Source organism: Leuresthes tenuis, unplaced genomic scaffold (genome assembly GCF_036924035.1).
Source record: "Leuresthes tenuis unplaced genomic scaffold, fLeuTen1.0.hap1 SCAF_3, whole genome shotgun sequence".
Lineage (NCBI taxonomy): Eukaryota > Metazoa > Chordata > Actinopteri > Atheriniformes > Atherinopsidae > Leuresthes > Leuresthes tenuis.
In genome coordinates this window covers 30,263,442-30,282,402 of record NW_027325357.1, presented here as the reverse complement: position 1 = coordinate 30,282,402, position 18,961 = coordinate 30,263,442, and the positions used below count along the sequence as shown (strand labels likewise).

Sequence of the window (18,961 nt, the reverse complement as noted above, 5' to 3'; positions counted from 1 at the left end):
TCATGTATGGTCTGGCAATACTACCTTTTCTTACCCGTTTGTGAGTAATTATGGCTGGACATTCACACCTACTTGCAGCCAAACACCACTTCTCCCGCTTTTGATGATGTATGGTCCGGCATTCTAGTCTTTTATAACACATTTTTCAGCAATTATGGTCAGACATTCACACCTACTCACAGCAGAACACTTCCGCTCCCGCATTTGATGGTGTATGGTCGGACATTCACACCTACTTGCAGTATGGTTGGCATTTGCACCTTTTCTTACCCTCTTTTTATACTGATTGCTGAAGATTAAGTTGTTCTTTCTCAAACTTCAACATTTTTTTAATTGTTGAAACTTGATTTGAAGTGGATAAATAAGGAGCACAAACAGTTTTAAGTCAGGCTGATAGAAGGAATTCATTTTATAGCAAAATCTGTACTTCGTCATATGTCGAGAGATGCTTATTGAAACTTGATTAGACATGAATGAATATGAAGGATAAAGCAGTCTTAACTTGGTTTGAGTTAAGGAATTTGTTTTATAGGAGAATCCGAATTCGTGCATAACTCGTAAAATAGAGCTTATTTTCGGATTCCTGAAGAATGAGTCTGGTTCTTTCTCATAATACAAAGTTTGTTGTTTATTGTTGAAACTTCATCAGAAGTGAAGAAATAAATGAATGCCTATCAACAAATGTGGGATCTAAACTCTAGTGCTTCCTCTAAAATAATTTCCTTTCTCAATTCAGAGAAATGTGTGTAAGTCACAACACCCGTGACACCAAAACGGCTTTCTTTTCTCTCTTTTCACTACACTCTGCACTGTGAGCACACACACCAAATCAGAAAGGCTTTTTTCTCTCTTTTCTACATTATGGACTGTGGGGACACAAAACCGCTCTCTCTTTTGTTTTTTTGATTGTGTGCCAGGGTGTTGTCTCATGTATTAGATTATGCTTAAGATACGAATGGGTTTATCAGTCACATCAGAATCCATACATACTGATCCTCCCGTAATAAAATGGTCGGATCTTATCAAACACACTTTGTTTCTTGTGACAATCAAGTCAGCGAAACAGCGTATACACGTCAAGACACTGAATCAAGTCTGCCACAAGAACTCATAAGTTTGGCAGTATTGCTCTGCCGTCTGCAATCATACACCCATTTTATTTTCGTGAGACATGTGCAGGCACCTGTTCATCTACTGTTCTATCACTATGAATTAGTTTATTTATCTATTATCAATAAGGATACTTCTACAACTACTATCAAAGTATGTCCGGACTTCTTATGTTGTCAGTTGCTATATATGAATAAGTGGGTAGCTACTGACAAGCATTAAGCATGTCACACAGCCCAAACATATAACATTTCAGGACACACCACACAGTTAACAACCACAGTGAAGCGTGTAAAAGCCCAAACATGTAACATTCAACAGGACACTTACACAACACATTCAAATCAAACAGTCAGACAACATACAAGAACATATACCCGAGCCAGCATTGCTCCCTGCCTATTTTCCTACAGCTCACTCCCTCATGTGTGTGCACACCTTTATTCACAAACTCTTCAACTTATACTCTTTTACCGAAGCTGCTACAGCTCGATTGGCCGAATACCCTTAGATCCTATTTCGGTGAATTTGATATCTGCCTTACATGTAACAGATTAGTGGTTTAGCAGTTTTAATTTAGTTTGAGTGAAGGAATTCATTTTATAGCAAAATCCGAAATCGTGAAGAACTCATGAAAGTAAGCTTATTCTCGGATTCCTGAAGCTTTAGATTTGCTCTTTCTTTTATTGCAAAGTTCAACGTTGTTTTTTTTGTTTAAATCTTTCTAGACATGGTAAATATGAAGGCCAAAGCAGTTTTAACATAGTTTGAGTGAAGGAATTCATTTTATAGATAAAATCCCAAGAGTCTGCTGAGAAAAGAGAGTGAATGCGAAGTAGACTTTAACACGGCTCTGGGAGCGAGCCGAGTGCGGGCTAACCGGGAAAATTGCTTGAAAGAAACGCGACACCGAATGAGCGGTCAGAACAAAGCCTCAATACGGTGTTCCCGTGGTGTTTGTGGCGGCCTTGTCTTTTGCACAGAGTAAAAGACAAGGTAGCCATCGAATAGGGCCCGATTGTTCCTACTTGGTCAGCCGAGGAGCAAGGGGGGGGAGCAAGCGTCTCAACCAAGCAAAGCTCACCATGGGGAAGGTGGCTATGCCAACCAGCCCGATGCCCTGCTCCCGCAGTGACGGATAATCGTATTCTGGTTTCTCTTCATAATGTACAAGTCTTTCGCCTTTTACTAAAGATTTCCGTGGAGAGCAGCACTAATGAGTTGTTTCTATTTTTGGCAGGCTTTACCTTTGCGGGTGAAGCCCTTTCTGTCTGTGCAAAAGAAATCTTGTTACTTGAGGATAGCTGTATAAGGTGATATCCTGTATAACCGGCTTGCTCATTTCTGTGCTTGAACAGCAGCTTTATAAGGAGATATCTCTGAGAAAGACATGTGGTGAAACTAGGACAGCACACACAACGGTCTTCTGAAAGTAACGCCTTATACAGGCACACACACGCACACACATAGAGGAAGAGACAAGATATTGACGCACACACATCTCATAAGGAGGAGACTGAATACAAGTGTATATAACATCACACCCCTAGACAAAGACAGAGCTTTTCCGTACTTTGTGCTGTTCGCATGTGGTGTACTGAACTGCTCTCCGCACTTTGCAAACTGCGCAAATAAAACTGTGTTGATTTTTATATCGTCGCATCTGTCTTCCTCCTTCACTGCATCAACGGACTCGGAAAGAGGCACAGGTTGACCTCAACAATTTTGGGGGCTCGTTCGGGATGTGGTGAGGAGAGGACGGAGTTCATTCGGATAAAAGATTCCTTCACGGTGACAGAGACGGGACACGAGCCGGCACGTTAACACAGAGGTAAGCAGAACCTGTTTTATCAAACTCTGCACATTGAATATTTTAAAACAACGTGTCCTGTCCTGAAACTGGTGATTGAATCAGCAAAAGACGATAAGAGTTAATGTTGATAACTGCGTGAAATTATAAGAGAAAAGTGAATATAAAAGAGGATAAAACAGACTGTCTTTGGTCGTGGCGGACCCCACCGGTTGCCTGACGAGGAACCGGAAGCCTGAGAGGCTGCTGGGTTAGAGTCCCGGGGAGGTGAAGACACCCCGAATTCTACTGGGTTTGAGTCCCTGGGGTTAGAGTCCCCTAAAGTAGTATACTCTACGGAGTTGGGTTAGAGTCCCTTGAGGTTATACTCCTCATAAATTCTTGAAGTCTGTTTGGGGCTAGAGTCCCCTATACTAGAGTACAGGAACAGGGTTCCTGAGGTATTTTTCTATAAGTGCATTTTGAAAAAGTTTGTGAAGATTTTAACGTGTTTTGTGTGTTTTGTATTTGTTTGAGAGAAATAAGGAGAAGCGGGCTGTGGGAAGAATAAAATTCTGAGGTGTCTAAAGGTGAATGGGTACATAAAACGGTGTCTTGACAAACTCGACAATCAGACAGAGGAAACCTAACGGTGATAACGTAATCTGTCTGAGCCATTGAAACCTAGCGGTGTTAACACAAGTGGCTTGGTTTGTCAAAAGGGTCAGTTGCTCGGGTGTTATGCCACACTAACTGACTGGCCGTTAATAAATCATCACCTTACAAGGCCTGTTGCTCGGACGTACGTCATACAAACCGGCTGGCCTCAGAATTTAGAAAAAGAGAAGTAAAATGGAGGGAGAGTTTGACAGGGAAATAGATGATGGGGGATGGGGCCCAGGTACGGGTGCCTGGAGGCCCCTCGAGCTGCAGTTAGAGAATACGTTAAAAGCAGCGGAGGCAGTGTTACCTAAAAAGGGTAGGGACAGGAAATTAGCCGACATGAAGGGACAAGTGGAACAATTGGTGAGATATAAGGGCAAGAAAATGTCAGACCCCGGTCCGTTAGGGGCCTGGTTGTGGGAAAAGGAGAAAGAATGAAAGGGGAGGAAAGAAGAGCTGGCAGAGCAGGGACAAAAGGCAGGTGTGCTGCAACGTTCGAAATTAAAAAAGGAGGCGAAAGAGCAGGAGGAGCGACGACGGGGCTGGTCTGAGCTGGCGGTCTTCTGGCAAAGTGTGAGACATCTCCATGAGAACGCAGGAAAACCAGGAGGCAAACAAATGGTAACTGCACCTGACACTCCTACATGCCCACCTCCATATGCACCGCCTGCTGCACCGACACCAGGGTTATATCCCACACTATATGTGACTAGTGGTACACTTCAGGTTGGAGCCTCAGAAGAGACACTTGTAAGTGACAGTGTGACTGAAGCCGGTGCAGCCACTCCTACAGCATCAATCTCTGAGACGTCCGTAAGGACAGGGACGACGTCCAAATCCTCATATAACCCCTTCACAGGTGATAACCTTTCGGCGCCCCCAGACCCATTCTCGCAGAGACAGGCAAGAGAACAGGCTCCACAGCACATGGTAAAACGAAAAGTCACACCACAGCCACGGAGGCAGGTCATGAGGGGAAGTGAGATTTCAGATTGTGAGGAGGAAGCAGAAGCAGCAGGGACAGCTTCTTTTCAAGGAAAGGGACAGTGGGAAGGTGAAAGACAAGAAGTACCAGTAAGTTTTAGCTTGGCAGGATCATGGAGGGAAGAGGAGGAAGATTCAGCCGTCAGGAAAGAGAGAGAGCTAGATGAGTTATGTCGGAGAGAGATAGAAGAGCTCTGTCAAAAAAGGGACGGACTGGTGAGAAGTGTAGAGAAAGGAATGAAGGTGGCAGAGGAACTGAAAGATACGATAGGCAGAAGAGTTAGCCAGCGCCGACGTGGTGGGACAATCCTTCCGGTCACAATGTACCCACTAACAGCAGTACCAGGACAAGGTGACCAGTACCGACCATTTACTATAGGGGACATACAGGCCATAGTGGAGAAATTACCACCTGTAGCCGAGGGTGGAAATTTGTGGCTCAGCAAATTGGATTCTCTGACGGCAGGACAGAAATTGGCATTAGGGGACTTTAGAGCTATTGCAGGACGATGCATGACGGGTGGGGACATGACAGAAATTGAGACTATCGCTCATACAAACAGAATGACAGATGACACCCCTTCACGCATCATAGCACTGAAATAGGGAAAGCAATGAGAGATAAATATCCACTACCTAACGCCACCGTAATGCCAAAGATGAGATGGGACCCCAAACAAAATCCCAGGGAGTATGTGGATCAGAGCAAGGATTTATGGTTGAAACACACAGGATGCCACCCAGGGAAAGCTGGAGCTCAGAGAGAGTGGTTTAGACAGGCTATACTGGAAGGAGTGCCGGAGAATGTCAAAACAGCCATGGTAAATAACCCGGACATGCTCGGTAGTGAATCCCATGTCTGGGAGAAACACTTAATACACCACCTCACCCGTGCTCAAGATAATACACAGAAAGAACAGGATGACTTAAAAGAATTGCAGGTTCAGCTGTTAAAATTACAGTTAACGGAAGCTAGACAGAAATGTAATGATAAAAATAAAAAACAAAAAGGGGAAGCTGCGAAGGTCATGTTAGCTGCCGAGCCACCACAGGTTCCTGATTTATTTCCGGTCCCACCATGGGTACCGCAGCCCCCATCAGGCGGGAGAAGACATGGGGGAGGACCAATGCGGGGTGGAGGCTTTGGGGGAAGAGGTCGGGGACTAAGGGGCGGTACAGGAAGAGGACAGTCAGGGGAGACTCGTTGTTGTTATCTCTGTGGAGACCCTAATCATTGGATAAGAAGCTGCCCACATAATCCAAGAGCACAGAAAGGTGTGGATAGTGGTCCTCCTGGGAGAGGCAGGGGTCGCGGCTCTGGACCTCCTGTTACTGCTCCTATGTATCCTCAGCATCCTTGGGGAGCAGCTGGCGCTGGTCAGTACCCATCGTGGGACAATGGGGAGAACTCTGACCAGTCCGGTCAATATTGACACACCCCACAGAGACTCTCAGACAGCATCACTACGGCAGAACCGATGCTGTCAGTTCAGATTGAGAAAAAAGATCTGCCTTTCTTGGTTGACACTGGAGCCACATGTTCCACATTGAAAGTTGTACCATCTGGTTCCCTGTCATCGCATACCATCACGCTTATGGGCTTCTCTGGGGAGAAAAAGACACTGCCGTTCACTAAGCCGCTACTCACCCAGGTGGGAAAACAGACTGTGACACATCCATTTGTACATTCACCTTCTGTACCGATGAACTTGCTGGGAAGAGATCTCCTGATAAAACTGGGGGCCACGATACTCTGCAGCGCCGATGGCCTGGTTGTTGTCATGCCTGATGGATCTCATTTGCCGTGCTCTGGACCGATGGAGAACATCACTGGTCAATATCTTGTGCAGCCAGTGAATGAACAATACGCGGACATATACTGGGGTCTATTACAGCCGGAAACATCTGAGCGGCGTGGTATCCTCTCGGCTTACCTCCAGTGGAAACCCTGGATTTCCCAACTCGAACCCTATGTCTCACCTCCCGATTCCCCCCATGTTACTCTATTTTATGATGGGTTACAGACAGATTGGTATCAGGAAAATTTAGTGGTTTACCTGCATTGACTTGGCTAATGCATTCTTTTGTCTTCCCTTGGCGGAAGACTGCAGGCACATTTTCTCGTTTTCGTATCAGCACAAGCAGCTACAGTACACCAGGCTGCCGCAAGGGTTCGCTTTGTCCCCAGGGATTTTTAACCAGGTTCTAAAAGATATCCTGAGTGATTGCCCACTACCAGAGCAGGTGACTCTCGTTCAGTATGTAGATGATTTGTTGTTGGCAGCGCCCACTGCGGCTCTGTGTTTGGAAGCAACTAAAAATGTCCTTTTACATCTTGCAAGAACAGGGTTCAAGGTCAGCAAAGCCAAACTTCAGGTTGCACGGCGGCAGGTAGCGTTTTTGGGCAGGCAAATTTCCCAAAAAGGAGCAGGGCTCTCCCCTCAGCACAGGTCTACTATTCTCCATCACTCTAAGCCAGTGAAGGTAAAGGACATGTTGTCTTTCTTGGGGTTGACGGGCTATAGTAGGACTTACATAGCCAATTACACCGGCTTAACTAGACCTCTGCGGGCCCTAGTGAAAGAACAAGGCATGCGCAACCTGTCAGCGACCCTGAATTGGACTCAGGAGGCGGAGGAAGCCTTTATTGCACTAAAACAGGCCCTCTCCACAGCAGCAGACCTAGCTATACCCGATTATAGCTTACCATTCTACTTGGATGTCTCTGGAACAGAACTTTGCACTAATGGCGTCCTGTTCCAGAGAAAAGGGGGTGAGAGAGTAGTACTAATGTACATTAGTGTGATGCTAGACAATATGGAAAAGCGCCATCCTATGTGTACACAACAGGCAGCAGGGATAGCAAAGCTCATTCAAAAAACTGCACACATTGTCATGGGACATCAACTGCACATTCTGACCACACATAGCGTTGTGGCCTATGTGAACTCACAGACTTTTACGCTGACTGCTCTGAGACAAAGACGACTGAGCAAAATTCTCGAGGCACCAAACCTGACTTTCACTCATGAAGGCATAAACATGGCAGATCAGCTAGGAACAGGTGAGCCACATGAGTGTACGGACAGAGTGCAGAAAGAGGAGAAAGTACGACTGGACCTACAAACAGAACCGATACCAGGGGCCAGAGAACTGTACACAGACGGCTGTTGCTTCAGGGATGAACGAGAAGGACTGAAAGCAGCATATGCAGTTGTAGAGGACGTCCAAGGGGAACTGATCACACGACAAACAGAGAGACTGGAAGGACAGCAGTCAGCACAAAGAGCAGAAGTATTGGCAGTAATAGCAGCACTGAGGCTAGGGGAAGGGCAGGAAGTAAACATTTACACAGATTCAGCCTATGCAGCAGGAGCAGTACATGTGGAACTGAAACAGTGGTTGAGGGCTGGATTTCTAACCGCAACAAACAAACCCATCAGACATGTGGGGGTAGCTCAAATGATGAGAAATCTAGAGCACTGGTGGCATCCATACCTAAAGGACATGGCCAAACATTTTGTGGGGTCATGCGAGGAGTGTCTAAAGTACAATGTCAGACCAACAGTGAAACCACACCCTGGACGTTATCCATTGGAGGTAAAGCCAGGGAAAGAAATCATCATTGATTACACAGACATGATCACACCGGTGAAAGGGTATAGGTATATTCTGATGTGTGTGGACGCATATTCAGGATGGCCTGAAGCATGGCCTACCAAGAAAGAGGATGGTAAGTCGGTAATAAAATTTCTGATCAACCATTATATCCCCAGGCATGGATTTCCAGAAAGGATCAGGTCCGACAACGGCACTCACTTCAAAAACCAAGATTTGCAACAGGTTGAGGCCATGCTAGGGCTAAAACACAAGTTTGGTACTGTCTACCATCCACAATCACAGGGTAAGGTGGAGAGAATGAATCAGACAGTGAAGAGCAAATTGGCTAAAATCTGTGCACAGACCAAAATGAATTGGCTAGATGCGTTGCCCTTAGCCTTAATGTCCATCAGGAGCTCTGTTAATCAGTCCACAAGGTTTACACCACATGAGCTCCAGACAGGGAGAGCTTTTCCTGGACCTCAATCTAAGTTGCCAGGAACAGGACATATTGAACAACACCTAACTCACAAAATGTATTTCCATGAACTCCAAAGTCTCGTTGCAGAATTTTCAAAGCAGGTGGCGAGTAGCAGAGGAGAGGGCCAACCAGCGCCGGCTCCAGAGGCTGAGTGGGTATTGCTGAGGGTCATCAAAAGAAAGTGGTCGGAGCCAAGGTGGACAGGGCCCTATCAGGTGACCGAGAGGACCTCCCACGCAGTCCGAGTCAAAGGGAAAGGTGATACATGGTTCCATTGGAGCCAGTGTGCGGCAGCCGAGGAACCTCAACGCTCCCTAGCAGCGACTCACCAGGCGCTGAAAGATTTGCACACTGTACCGGCTGGTACAGAGGAAAAGACCACCAACCAACAAGGGGCAGAATAATCCCCTGGTGGCATTTTGCAGGCAGAAGTAGTACACTTCTGCCTCCTTGCAACGACATCATTGACGAGCAGGACGGGTGTCAGACCCGGGCTCCAACTCAACCCTCATCGGGAGAAAGTGAAATCTCCTCCGAAGAACGACTCCAGATGACGGCATCTCAGTTGAATTGTGTTATTTTTGGATTTGTTTTAATCATAATCGTGTTTGCTTGGGCTTTGCTTAAACTTGCTCTTACAGGTCATACCAAATTATAATCATGTTAAGGTGTGCTATTTGCTAAGGAGTTGGGTAATGTTGACAAACTATAAGGTTTTAAAGCTCCTCTAGGGGTAACCCCGCCTAGAGCACCCTGACGGATAAGGTCTGACTTACCAAGAAAGTTTTGCTTGCTATTTTTATCATACTTGAGACACAGTGAAACATATTAGAATGTTATTGTTTGGGAGTTGGAAAATTCTCACATGTTGTGCAGCCATCACGTGCGTGATTGTCCCCCTGATCTTCTGGTTATGTGAACCCAGTCCTGCACACAAACGACCCAAACGACAAACTCAAAAACAAGATTTTTGTTTGAACCAATATGGCGGCTTGGAGTTGAATTACACAGTAGGCTCCACCACAGCGTTTCAATTCGATTTGTGCGACGTTATTAAATGACACGGCGCGGCACACACAACTTTGATTTATCAGTTGATAACCCCACCTACATGGATGCTATAGGAGTACCACGTGGAGTTCCTAACGAATTTAAATTGGCTGATCAAGTTGCGGCAGGATTCGAGAATATTCCTATCATAGCGGCCTTCTTTCCGGTAACTCCGAATAAAAATGTGGATCGGATTAATTATGTACATTATAACGTGTTGCGACTGACCAATTTGACCAGGGATGCTGTTGCAGGTTTGGCAGAACAGACAGCTCCCACCTCGCTCATGGCGGTGCAAAATCGAATGGCCTTAGACATGTTGCTAGCAGAAAAAGGTGGTGTTTGTGCCATGTTTGGTGATATGTGTTGCACATTTATCCCCAATAATACGGCTCCAGATGGTTCGGTATCGAAAGCCCTACAAGGTTTACGCACGCTCTCTAAAATAATGCATGAACACTCTGGGATTGACAATCCGCTGGATGAATGGCTGACCAAGGTGTTTGGGAAATGGAAGACTCTGATAATGTCACTTTTTGTATCTCTTGCTATATTCGTCGCTATTTTGGTGACTTGTGGTTGCTGCTGTATCCCATGTATCCGTTCACTTGCCATTAGACTTATAACTACCACTATAGAGGGGAAGGCTCCCTCCCCTTTGGTAATGCCACTGCTGAACCCTCCCGATCCTGATACAGATGAAGATGATATCATCAGAATGTCGGAGATTGTGTGATCATCCTGTTGTTATCAAAAGGGGGCGTGGGGTTTTTCAATTTATTTTTAGTCATGTATTGTTACTCAGCCATTTGTGTGATCTCTTAATAGAGATCAAAAGGGGGTATTGTGAGTGAGGATAGCTGTATAAGGTGATATCCTGTATAACCGGCTTGCTCATTTCTGTGCTTGAACAGCAGCTTTATAAGGAGATATCTCTGAGAAAGACATGTGGTGAAACTAGGACCGCACACACAACGGTCTTCTGAAAGTAACGCCTTATACAGGCACACACACGCACACACATAGAGGAAGAGACAAGATATTGACGCACACACATCTCATAAGGAGGAGACTGAATACAAGTGTATATAACATCACACCCCTAGACAAAGACAGAGCTTTTCCGTACTTTGTGCTGTTCGCATGTGGTGTACTGAACTGCTCTCCGCACTTTGCAAACTGCGCAAATAAAACTGTGTTGATTTTTATATCGTCGCATCTGTCTTCCTCCTTCACTGCATCAACGGACTCGGAAAGAGGCACAGGTTGACCTCAACACTGTGCAGAGTGACTTCTCTGAGTAGAGTCGCCTTACTTGTTGCGACTGTGCCAAAGTTCGAAGCTGGAGTACAAAGTTGTTGCATTAATGGTGCTCGCTGGAGCGTGCGGGAGTGCGAAGTTATACCATTTAAAAGGGCTGAAGAGTGTTCAGTGCAGCGGGTGGGCGGAGATGCAAAGTGACACTCTGGCCACCTCGAAAACCGAGGTTACATCCACTACCAGGGGCAGCCCAAGCTCTGCCGCAAGTGCGGTGAGCATGGGCACCTGGTTGAGGCTTGTACCAAGGTGATATGTGGGAAGTGCAGAGAAATTGGGCACACTTTTGGAGAGTGTCCAAATGGCAGGAAATGTAATCTCTGTGGAGAATTAAATCACCTCTTCAGAGATTGCCCTAAATCTTTTGCCAACAAATTAAAGACGGTAAAGCCATAAGAAGTCCGGACATACTTTGATAGTAGTTGTAGAATTATCCTCATTGATAATAGATAAACTAATTCATAGTGATAGAACAGTAGATGAACAGGTGCCTGCACATGTCTCATGAAAATAAAATGGGTGTATGATTGCTGACGGCAGAGCAATACTGCCAAACTTATGAGTTCTTGTGGCAGACTTGATTCAGTGTCTTGACGTGTATACGCTGTTTCGCTGACTTGATTGTCACAAGAAACAAAGTGTGTTTGATAAGATCCGACCATTTTATTACGGGAGGATCAGTATGTATGGATCCTGATGTGACTGATAAACCCATTCGTATCTTAAGCATAATCTAATACGTGAGACAACGCCCTGGCACAAAATCAAAAAAAAAAAAGAGAGAGCGGTTTTGTGTCCCCACAGTCCATAATGTAGAAAAGAGAGAAAAAAGCCTTTCTGATTTGGTGTGTGTGCTCACAGTGCAGAGTGTAGAGAAAAGAGAGAAAAGAAAGCCGTTTTGGTGTCACAGGTGTTGTGACTTACACACACACATTTCTGAATTGAGAAAGGAAATTATTTTAGAGGAAGCACTAGAGTTTAGATCCCACATTTGGTGATAAGCATTCATTTATTTCTTCACTTCTGATGAAGTTTCAACAATAAACAACAAACTTTGTATTATGAGAAAGAGCCAGACTCATTCTTCAGGAATCCGAAAATAAGCTCTATTTTACGAGTTATGCACGAATTCGGATTCTCCTATAAAACAAATTCCTTAACTCAAACCAAGTTAAGACTGCTTTGTCCTTCATATTTATTCATGTCTAATCAAGTTTCAATGATAAACAACGTTGTACTTTGTAGAATGAGAAAGAACTTCTTCAGCAATAAGCATCTCTCGACATATGACGAAGTACAGATTTTACTATAAAATGAATTCCTTCTATCAGCCTGACTTAAAACTTTTTGTCCTCCTTATTTATCCACTTCAAATCAAGTTTCAACAATTAAAAAAATTTTGTAGTTTGAGAAAGAACAACTTAATCTTCAGCAATCAGTATAAAAAGAGTGTAAGAAAAGGTGCAAATGCAGACCATACATCACTAAAAGGTGGAGCGGAAGTATTCGGCTGCAAGTAGGTGTGAATGTTTGACCATAATTTGTAAAAAGCGGGTAAGAAAAAACAGACATTCACACCTACTTGCAGCCGAACACCACTTCTCCCGCTTTTGATTATGTATGGTCCGGCATTCTAGTCTTTTCTAACACATTTTTCAGCAATTATGGTTTGACATTCACACCTACTCACAGCCGAACACTTCCGCTCCCGCATTTGATGGTGTATGGTCGGGCATTCTCACCCTTTCTCATCAGCTTTTTGCAAATTATGATCTGACATTCACACCTACTTGCAGTCAAACAGCTCTGCTCCTGCTTTTGATTATGTTTGGTTGGATATTCGAACCTTTTCTTAACTGCTTTTTACAAACTTTGGTCAGACGTTCACACCTTCTTGCAGCCGAACGCTTCCGCTTTTCATGGTATATATTCGGGCATTCGAACCTTTTCTTACCCGCTATTTACAAACCATGGTTGGACTTTCACACCTTCTTGTAGCCGAAACACTCCGCTCCCGCTATTGATTGAGTACAGTCGCGTATTTTAACCTTTTCTTACCCGATTTTTACCAACTATGGCCGGACATTCACACCATCTTACAGTGGAACACCTCCGCTCCCTCTTTTGATGGTGTATGTTCGGGCATTCAAACCTTTTCTTACCCGCTCTTTACAAACTATGGTCGGACATTCAAACCTTCTTGTAGACGAACACATCCACTCCTGTTTTTGATGATGTATGGTTGGGCATTCGCACCTTTTCTTACCCATTTTTCAGTAATTATGGGTGGACATTCAGACCTTCTTACAGCCGAACACCTCCGCTGCCGCTTTTGATGGTGTATAGTCTGGCTTTCGAGCCTTTTCTTCCCCGGTTTTTACAAATTATGGTTGGACATTTAGACCTTCTTGCAGCCGAAAACCTCCGCTCCCTCTTTTGATCATACATTGTCGGGCATTCGCACCTTATCTTACCCGCTTTTTACAAACTTTAGTCGGACTTTCACACCTTCTTGCAGCTGTGCCACCTCCGCTCCCTGTTTTGATCATGTATGGTCTGGCAATACTACCTTTTCTTACCCGTTTGTGAGTAATTATGGCTGGACATTCACACCTTATTGCAGCCGAACACCACCTCTCCCGCTTTTGATGATGTATGGTCCGGCATTCTTAACTTTTCTAACACATTTTTCATTAATTATGGTCGGACATTCACACCTACTCACAGACGAACACGTCCGCTCCCGCATTTGATGGTGTATAGTCGGGCATTCTCACCCTTTCTCATCAGCTTTTTGCAAATTATGATCTGACATTCACACCTACTTGCAGTCGAATAGCTCTGCTCCCGCTTTTGATTATGTTTGGTTGTATATTCGAACCTTTTCTTAACTGCTTTTTACAAACTTTGGTCGGACGTTCACACCTTCTTGCAGCCGAACACCTTCGCTTCCGCTTTTGATGGTATATATTCGGGCATTCGAACCTTTTCTTACCCGCTTTTTACAAACAATGGGTGGACTTTCACACCTTGTAGCCGAACAACTCCGCTACCGCTATTGATTGTGTACAGTCCGGTATTTTAACCTTTTCTTACCCGCTTTTTGCCAACTATGGTCGGACATTCACACCGTCTAACACCGGAAAACCTCCGCTCCCTCTTTTGATGGTGTATGTTCGGGCATTCAAACCTTTTCTTACCCGCTTTTTACAAACTATGGTCGGGCATTCAAACCTTCTTGTCGCCAAACACATCCACTCCTGCGTTTGATGATGTATGGTTGGGCATTCGCACCTTTTCTTACCCATTTTTCAGTAATTATGGGTGGACATTCACACCTTCTTGCAGCTGAACACCTCCTCTCCCGCTTATGATCATGTGCGTTTTGATATTAGAAAATTTTCTTTCATGTTTTCTAGCAATTATTGATGGACATTCAGACCTTCTTGCAGCTGAACACCTCCGCTCCCACTTTTGATCATACATTGTCGGGCATTCGCACCTTGTCTTAGCCGCTTTTTACAAACTTTAGTCGAACATTCACACCTTCTTGCAGCCGAACACATCCTCTCTTTCTTTTGATGATGTATGGTTGGGCATTCGCACCTTTTTTTACCAATTTTTCAGGAATTATGGGTGGACATTCAGACCACCAATAATTCAGACATTAAGACCTTCTTGCAGCCGAAAACCTCCTGAAAACCTAATACATTGTCGAGCATTCGCACCTTGTCTTACCCGCTTTTTACAAACTTTAGTCGGACATTCACACCTTCTTGCAGCTGAACCACCTCCGTTCCCGCTTTTGATGATGTATGGTCCGGCGTTCTTACCTTTTTTAACACATTTTTCAACAATTATGGTCGGAGATTCACACCTACTCACAGCCGAACACCTCCGCTCCCGTATTTGATGGTGTATAGTCGGGCATTCTCACCCTTTCTCTTCAGCTTTTTGCAAATTATGATCTGACATTCACACCTACTTGCAGTCGAACAGCTCTGCTCCCGTTTTGATTATGTTTGGTCGGATATTCGAACCTTTTCTTAACTGCTTTTTACAAACTTTGGTTGGACGTTCAAAGCCTTCTTGTAGCCGAACACATCCACTCCTGCTTTTGATGTTGTATGGTTGGGCATTCGTACATTTTTGTTACCCATTTTTCAGGAATTATGGGTGGACATTCACACCTTCTTGCAGCTGAACACCTCCTCTCCCGCTTATGATCATGTGTGGTTTGATATTCAAAAATTTTCTTTCATGATTTCTAGCAATTATTGATGGACATTCAGACCTTCTTGCAGCTGAACACCTCCGCTCCCGCTTTTGATGGTGTATAGTCGGGCATTCTCACCCTTTCTCATCAGCTTTTTGCAAATTATGATCTGACATTCACACCTACTTGCAATCGAACAGCTCTGCTCCCGCTTTTGATTATGTTTGGTTAGATAATCGAACCTTTTCTTAACTGCTTTTTACGAACTTTGGTCGGACGTTCACACCTTCTTGCAGCCGAACACCTCCGCTTCCGCTTTTGATGGTATATATTCGGGCATTAGAACCTTTTCGTATCGCTTTTTACAAACCATGGTCGGACTTTCACACCTTCTTGTAGCTGAACACCTCCGCTCCCGCTTTTGATGGTGTATAATCGGGCATTCTCACCCTTTCTCATCAGCTTTTTGCAAATTATGATCTGAAATTCACACCTACTTGCAATCGAACAGCTCTGCTCCCGCTTTTGATTATGTTTGGTTGGATAATCGAACCTTTTCTTAACTGCTTTTTACAAACTTTGGTCGGACGTTCACACCTTCTTGCAGCCGAACACCTCCGCTTCTGCTTTTGATGGTATATATTCGGGCATTAGAACCTTTTCGTACCCACTATTTACAAACCATGGTCGGACTTTCACACCTTCTCGTAGCCGAACAACTCCGCTCCCGCTATTGATTGTGTACAGTCGCGTATTTTAACCTTTTCTTACCCGATTTTTACCAACTATGGTCGGACATTCACACCGTCTTACAGCGGAACACCTCCGCTCCCTCTTTTGATGGTGTATGTTCGGGCATTCGAACCATTTCTTACCCGCTTTTTACAAACAATGGTAGGACATTCAAACCTTCTTGTAGACGAACACATCCACTCCTGCTTTTGATGATGTATGGTTGGGCATTCGCACCTTTTCTTACCCATTTTTCAGTAATTATGGGTGGACATTCACACCTTCTTGCAGCTGAACACCTCCTCTCCCGCTTATGATCATGTGTGGTTTGATATTCGAAAATTTTCTTTCATGTTTTCTAACAATTATTGATGGACATTCAGACCTTCTTGCAGCTGAACAACTCCGCTACCGCTTTTGATGGTGTATAGTCGGGCTTTCGAGCCTTTTCTTCCCCGGTTTTTACAAATTATGGTTGGACATTCAGACCTTGCAGCCGAAAACCTCCGCTACCTCTTTTGATGGTATATATTCAGGCATTCAAACCTTGTCTTACCCGCCTTTTACAAACCATGGTCGGACTTTCAAACCTTCTTGTAGACGAACACATCCACTCCTGCTATTGATGATGTATGGTTGGGCATTCGCACCTTTTCTTACCCATTTTTCAGTAATTATGGGTGGACATTCACACCTTCTTGCAGCTGAACACCTCCTCTCCCGCTTATGATCCAGTGTGGTTTGATATTCGAAAATTTTCTTTCATGTTTTCTAGCAATTATTGATGGACATTCAGACCTTCTTGCAGCTGAACACATCCGCTCCAGCTGTTGATGGTGTGTAGTCGGGTTTTCAAACCTTGTCTTGCCGGCTTTTTACAAACTTTAGTTGAACATTCACACCTTCTTGCAGCCGAACACATCCTCTCCTGCTTTTGATGATGTATGGTTGGGCATTCGCACCTTTTTTTACCCATTTTTCAGGAGTTACGGGTGGACATTCTTACCTTCTTGCAGCTGAACACCTCCTCTCCCACTTATGATCATGTGCAGTTTGATTTTCGAAAATTTTCTTTCATGTATTCTAGCAATTATTGATGGACATTCAGACCTTCATGCAGCTGAACATCTCCGCTCCCGCTTTTGATCATACATTGTCGGGCATTCGCACCTTGTCTTAGCCGCTTTTTACAAACTTTAGGCGAACAATCACACCTTCTTGCAGCCGAACACGACCTCTCCCGCTTTTGATGATGTATGGTCCGGCATTCTTACCTTTTTTAACACATTTTTCAGCAATTATGGTCGGAGATTCACACCTACTCACAGCCGAACACCTCCGCTCCCGCATTTGATGGTGTATAGTCTGGCATTCTCACCCTTTCTCATCAGCTTTTTGCAAATTATGATCTGACATTCACAACTACTTGCAATCGAACAGCTCTGCTCCCGCTTTTGATTATGTTTGGTTGGATAATCGAACCTTTTCTTAACTGCTTTTTACAAACTTTGGTCGGACGTTCACACCTTCTTGCAGCCGAACACCTCCGCTTCCGCTTTTGATGGTATATATTCGGGCATTAGAACCTTTTCGTACCCACTATTTACAAACCATGGTCGGACTTTCACACCTTCTCGTAGCCGAACAACTCCGCTCCCACTATTGATTGTGTACAGTCGCGTATTTTAACCTTTTCTTACCCGATTTTTACCAACTATGGTCGGACATTCACACCGTCTTACAGTGGAACACCTCCGCTCCCTCTTTTGATGGTGTATGTTCGGGCATTCGAACCTTTTCTTACCCGCTTTTTACAAATTATGGTTGGACATTCAGACCTTGCAGCCGAAAAGCTCCGCTACCTCTTTTGACGGTATATATTCAGGCATTCAAACCTTTTCTTACCCGCCTTTTACAAACCATGGTCGGACTTTCAAACCTTCTTGTAGACGAACACATCCACTCCTGCTATTGATGATGTATGGTTGGGCATTCGCACCTTTTCTTACCCATTTTTCAGTAATTATGGGTGGACATTCACACCTTCTTGCAGCTGAACACCTCCTCTCCCACTTATGATCATGTGCAGTTTGATTTTCGAAAATTTTCTTTCATGTATTCTAGCAATTATTGATGGACATTCAGACCTTCTTGCAGCTGAACATCTCCGCTCCCGCTTTTGATCATACATTGTCGGGCATTCGCACCTTGTCTTATCTGCTTTTTACAAACTTTAGTCGAACATTCAGACCTTCTTGCAGCCGAACACGACCTCTCCCGCTTTTGATGATGTATGGTCCGGCATTCTTACGTTTTTTAACACATTTTTCAGCAATTATGGTCGGAGATTCACACCTACTCACAGCCGAACACCTCCGCTCCCGCATTTGATGGTGTATAGTCTGGCAGACTCACCCTTTCTCATCAGCTTTTTGCAAATTATGATCTGACATTCACACCTACTTGCAGTCGAACAGCTCTGCTCCCGCTTTTGATTATGTTTGGTTGAATATTCGAACCTTTTCTTAACTGCCTTTTACAAACTTTGGTTGGACGTTCACACATTCTTGTAGCCGAACACATCCACTCCTGCTTTTGATGATGTATGGTTGGGCATTCGCACATTTTTTTTACCCATTTTTCAGGATTTATGGGTGGACATTCACAACTTCTTGCAGCTGAACACCTCCTCTCCCGCTTATGATCATGTGTGGTTTGATATTCAAAAATTTTCTTTCATGTTTTCTAGCAATTATTGATGGACATTCAGACCTTCTTGCAGCTGAACACCTCCGCTCCCGCTTTTGATCGTGTATAGTCAGGCTTTCGAGCCTTTTCTTCCCCGGTTTTTACAAATTATGGTTGGACATTCAGACCTTCTTTCAGCCGAACACATCCACTCCTGCTTTTGATGATGTATGGTTGGGCATTCACACCCTTTTTTTACCCATTTTTCAGGAATTATGGCTGGACATTCACACCTACTTGCAGCCAAACACCACTTCTCCCGCTTTTGATG

At 44.4% G+C, this 18,961-nt stretch overlaps 1 non-coding gene across 1 annotated transcript; it reads left to right on the top strand.

The window, feature by feature from the left end:
- Positions 1–2,254: 2,254 nt before the first annotated feature.
- Positions 2,255–2,368, top strand: LOC140304263 (U5 spliceosomal RNA). The gene has a single exon (XR_011915256.1). It is a non-coding gene; the product is annotated as a U5 spliceosomal RNA (small nuclear RNA).
- Positions 2,369–18,961: the final 16,593 nt, after the last annotated feature.